Source organism: Melospiza georgiana, chromosome 10 (genome assembly GCF_028018845.1).
Source record: "Melospiza georgiana isolate bMelGeo1 chromosome 10, bMelGeo1.pri, whole genome shotgun sequence".
In the NCBI taxonomy this organism is placed as follows: Eukaryota; Metazoa; Chordata; class Aves; order Passeriformes; family Passerellidae; genus Melospiza; species Melospiza georgiana.
This window is the reverse complement of record NC_080439.1, coordinates 16026184-16032183: the sequence shown is the minus strand read 5'-3', so window position 1 is coordinate 16032183 and position 6000 is coordinate 16026184.

Sequence of the window (6000 nt, the reverse complement as noted above, 5' to 3'; positions counted from 1 at the left end):
GCAGCACTGAAGAAACAGATTACTGGCTTCACTGTACACTGTGCTAAAGGTAAATAAACATTATCTACCAGGGAGGTGCAAGCTTTTTGAGATTCAGAATAAGTGAAATATGAATGATCAGGAACAGGAAAGCATTCAGTCTCTGCTTTAGCAAGGTCTAATTTTCACTTTGAGTGAATGTTTAATAAATAAGCACATAATGGTACAATGGGAGTGGAGTGACTGGGACCATGGACATTCATGTCCCAGGTATCAAAGTGGATTATGCCCCACAGTACAAACTTCCCCCTTGCCACGTATAGATCCTGCTGCTTTGGCTGGCTGGAAAGGAATGCCTTGCCCTAAGCAAAGCATCGTCTTTAGCAGCTGAAATATCCTAGAATTTATCATTCCTGCTGCAGTAACATTCTGCATGTGTACATTTCTATTGGTGATTTTTTTCCTGCAGAAAGGATCTTAGCAAATCTAAATTATTTCCTGTGCTGTGTGATGAGCATGTTCATAGTATTTCATCAAGAGTTCTGTCTCCCACTTGCTAAAGGATCCATACACCTGGTATGTATTTTTTTGTAATGATATCTTCTACAATTTGCCATATAAGCAGTTGTCAGCTTAGCATAAGATCTGTTTCCTGCCAAATTTTCTGTTCTGCTCCACATCTCACTTGTTTATGAACCTGATTTGTTATGGGTAGACTCTTCAAGGATATGCACTATGCCTCTTCTTAATTTCTTTTTCAGCCAGTGTAAAAAGTCTTTTTGAATACTTGAAAAAGTCAAATAGGGCCAACTTGTTCAATGGTTTACGCTGGCATCATTGTGCCAGGCTTAACAGAATAGTGATTATTTAAACCAGCTGTTTGTTTAGTCCATAAAAGAACTGAACAGCAGGTAAAAGTATTAATTACTCATTGTGAAAAATTAAAACAACGTTCAGGAGCTCAGATTCTGCCCTTTAAAACCAATAAAAACAAAAGCCTACTTTAGGTACATTTTATGAATAATGACTGGGCTGACTGAGGTACTACTTGCACCATTGTGGATGATCACAAAACCATATTATCCTTAGAAAAGGAAACCAGGACAATATCACAGTCTGTCTGTGGCCCAAGAGAGGGAAGGAGCACACTAGAGTGAGCAGTCTCTGGTTTGGTGGAATCCCCACATTTCAGTTCATGGTTTAAATGGTATTTTTTGTATTCTGCAAATAATTTTCTCTATTTTTGTGCAAAAATGCTCAAATTGATTTTGGAGCAACAAATCTCCTGCTTCCTATATAAGTACACAAAATATCTGGGTGAGAGTAAGAGACATTCTTTCTCTCTGACTAAGGAGTATGAAGCAGGAGAGTTCTGAAAAGAGAGGAGGAAAGAAACTGCTGATCCTCAGCCTCTCTGTACCAAAATAGGTTTGAGCCTGCTGGACAGAGCAGCTGAGCCAACACACTTTGAACCCTCCTGGGATCCAATTTCACAGTTTGCAACACGGGGCAGGGGCTCCATCCAGGACAGATTTACACGGAAAACTGAACAGGTGATCTCCTTACTGCCACTTTCCTCTCTTGCCCCTGGAGCTTGCAGCAGCTGTGCAGTTTGTTTCCCCTCACATGTGCCACTGAGGATGCATCTTTCCCATTTCTATTCCAGGAGTAGCTGTTTGCAGAGCAGGATTTGCAGATCCACTGTGGTTTGTGCAGAGCCTTCAGTTTGCTGAATTTTCAGCAGGCAGGTGAGCTGGGCTCTTGCACATCACCAGATGTTTCACTTCTGTCAAAGTGCAAGCACCAGACAAATTTCTGGTACCTGGCAGCAGCAGAGCTCGATTGTGGTGGTGTAGAAGAACAGTGAGTGTCAGAGATGCTTCTGAACATCAGAAAGAAAAGAGAGTTATGCACCTCCCTGATGCACTGGAACTAGCATAGAGTTTGGAGAATTGCATTTTGTGGTTTAACAACTTAAACTGGTGTTCAAAGGGATGCATCCCCTTCAAACTATTGGAAGCTTAGGCCCTGACTTTGTGAAATAGTCCCAAACAAACCAGAAGTGGTCACTATACTACACTTATTCCACCTGAGCCAATTTGCATCTTATACCAAAAAGATTTCACACTCATACATTTGTCCTGGCAGGCAGGCATCTTTACCACCAGGCTATAACTGTTTGTTGTGTCTCTTCCACCTCCTTTTCCTGAAGCTGCTGTGTAAGCATTTCCACCCACCACTCAGACTAAATTAGACACATCATGCTCTGTGACAGAAGGCAAAGTACCTTGCTGTGGTCCCAAAAGTTCTGCTCCAATCCCTGCTAAAGGTTTGCTCACCTGAAAGGCTAATCCCAATTGATACCTGGTTATTACAGGTGACCACATATCATTGCTCTGGGTTGTTTTAGCCAGGATGGGCCACGTGTTCTAGGGTGGTTCTTTGAACTCTGGAAAACCCCACTTGCAGCTGCTCCTCACCCCTTCATGGTGGTTAAAGACCTTTTTTAATCCTTTTGTGGAGTTTTTTCCTTAGGGAGCTACATTTTGTCTGAAACATCTGTATTGCTGAGTTTATTGCACAGTCAATTGAAAATACTGCCTGTTGTTCCAGAGAATAACTTGGATTCAGACAGTAGGCTCCATAGGTCTATGATGCCCAGGGGGATGAGCTAAGTAAATAAACCATTTTATCTGAAATTGGGGAAGTGAATGCTGTTCACATGTTTCTGTGTCACTCATGAAGAATTACATATCTGCATTTGTTAATTATTCATGAAATGACATGGGCTGGTTGCAGGGGAATCTCTTCATCCCATCACACTACTGATACAGATACATCACTGTAATAGCTATGAAGTCAGAGCTCTAGCTAACTGAAAATTTCCATCAGCTCAATTAAGTGCTGCTCATGGTCTCTGCAGATGATCAGCAGTTGCTGCTGGACATCCAGGACAGTTCATGCACTTATAGATCTGTTAAAGCCAAACACAAATACCAGCAGTCAGTTGAATCCAGCACATTGCACATGTTCCTTGGGGAAAAAAAAAGCCTTTAAGATGCTATGCAGTGATGGCCACTTGCTACAGAAATGAACCAGTGTGTGCATGGTGCTCATATATGAGACTGCAGGAACATGTCCTCATTTTCCTTACTCACAGAAGTCTGACAATCATGTCTCAGCCTGAAAATCTCTCAGAAACACTGATGAAAATTACTTTCCATCATCAAAAAAGTATTCACACCTCAGCAAGAAGCCAAATAAGGACACTGTTTTGGGAGTGTCCCAGACACTGAACTATTGTTTTTAATCCTCTTACTTAAATACGCACAAGCACAGAAATCTCCTAAGGTGCTTAGCTCTGTATTTGACAGAAACAATCCATGGCTGTGCAAAGGTAAGGGAAAGGGAACTGAGCAGACATGCCTGCAGCCCTGAGCAGGGAAAGTTCATGGCCAGGGTCAGCAGACTGCAGGCACAGAGCAGATCAGCACAGGTCACAGGCATCCTGCCTGCTCCTATCAGGAGGGCTGCCCATGCCTCAGGAGGCTCTCACACTGCCCAGACTTCAGATCCACAGGGTACTGGGGCCTCATGTGCAGTGCTAGGCTGGCCCTTCCCAGCAAACCTGCTCAAAAGCCACAGTGTGGAAGGAGATCATCCTATGAAGTAGGTTCCAGACTAACAGAAGCTTTCCTTTGTTTTGTTTCTCAAAAGGGTTGTCTGAACCCAGCAGAATTTCTGTTTGCAGTCCCTGCTACATAAAGCAGCTGGATCCACCCAGAGCAACTTAAACAGCAGCCTAGGCAAGGACAAAACCACAATTCTATACCTCTGGTTCCCTTCTCTCCCATTCTTTTTGTTTTCTTGCCTCTTTTGTTCTCCTTTTTTCTTTCACCCTCATTCTTTACCCATTTTTTTCTTCCTTTTTTGTAATTTCACTTCCACTGCCGTCTGTAACTCCTTTTCCCTCACAGTGCTACTCAAGAACAGTTCATGCACACTACAGAGCTGTGTGTAGCTAGTGCCACATGAATTGGAGGCTCTTAGGTGATAGAATCTGCTTGTACTTGCACTTGAAATAGCAATCAGGATTACTGGGTTATATAATGGGAGGGAAAAGTGAGACCAAACCTGTCTGCCAGACTTCAGAAAATAAATATGGTTTGTTTGTTGGGTTTGGATTTTGGTTTGGGGTTCTTTTTTGCAGGGAGGTGTTGGCTTTAATATCAGTGAAAGCAAGTGAATACACATCCATGAGAACTTACAGAGTTAGGAAGATAAAACTTAGGCAAAATAGGACATGCAAGACTAAGACTAAATGCCAATAAAAAATTCACTACACAATATTGTGAAACCTTGGGGGTGGAGGGCGGGACTGGCTGGTTTTAATATCAGGGTTTTTTTGTTTCTAGACCAAATTCTCATTATGAACATCAGAAACTACACAAGTACATACAACTAAGTGCCATGAACATTTGTGCAACTTTGAAAAATGTCAGAAATGGGGAGAAAATAAGTTGTGTGTGATGAGACCTAGAAAATCTGTTTGTTCCTGGTAGCTACTCCTTAGCAGCCATCAGCTCTGCTGTTAAAACAAACATCAAAGGTCTGAAATTCCACAATGACTTTTGATGTCTGCACAAGTTCAGTAGTTAAAGTTGAAGACTTGTCACATGAAGAGTTTATGCCAATTATAAAGCATAAAAAAGAAATCACACACATGCAGGCATATGTTCATTATTAAAACAACAAGTCCACCAACTCTCCTTCTCCATTGAATGTTTGGCCTATTTTATGAGAAAATAAAAATGAGAAATAGCTCCAGTTTTCAAGGTAAAATACTTGAAAGAAACAAATAAATGTCAGCAGTAGCTTTCCCTGCATGCCTTCCTTTTTCTACTGAACTGTGCTGGTACATTCTTCAGCTTAACCCTCACATGCCCTTGTTATTTCTCTCTAATGGATACCTTTTCCCTGTTCCAGTACAGGAGTCTGGATTGCTACTTTTTAGACCATTGACCAATAGACAAGTTGGTTCCCAATGTCACCCAATGGGATAAAATAATTTTCCCTATTCATTTAAAAAAATAAATTAGATTACAGGTTGTCTAAATGTTGTTTATCATGCTTGCTTTAGCTGCCCCTTAACACTGCCAACACCTACAAGGCTGTATTTATCCCATAAAAAATGAGCAAACAGACCCCAAAGAGGTGCAAACTGGCATAGCTTTTTAAAAATAATTTTCCAAATGTTTTTGCAAGCACAAGCTATAATATCTTAAAGCTTATGGGTATATTAAGTGAGAGTGGGAATAGATAATCTACAAAGCAAAACCACAAACAAAATCAAGCCAAATTGCTCATTTCCCTGACAGGTAATGGGGCAGGGAAGGGAAGACTTCTTACCTGAAATTATTTTTAATGGACTCATTTTTAAATTCAAGTTAAATTCTTCAACACACTGTAACAATTTGATATCCAAACCTCATTGTCTTTCCAACAGGTGAATTCCAACCTGGTGAATTTTATGGTGAAACAGCTTATGGGGGATAGTGATGTATGAATATCTCTCAGAAAGGGTGCAACACCTTCCCAAGACAAGCAGATTCCTGTTGGAAGCACAACTTAGCCTGATTCACTGTTGCAAACCCACCTTCCCAGATCCTACACCGGACAACAACCTTGCCAAAATGACTGCCAGAGCAAACCAGCAGGATAATGCTTGGAAACCCTCCAATTATAGCTGACATATTCAGGGCTTCCTGATTTCCTCCACAGATTTTGGAGCCTGACAGCCACCATGGCTCCAACCTGAGCAACCCTTGGCACTTCAGGGAGCTTCCTCAGCTGTTTCCCACAGATTGGGAGCTTCTCAGAGTGCCCCAAGGAAGCAGGGTAGAGCCAGGAGTCAGAAGTTATGACACCTCTTTCATTTAGGAAAACTTAAACCATGTTTGCCCATTTTCCTTTGAGTGGAAAATTTTGAAATGTTGCTTTTTGTTCCAATTCAGTACAAAA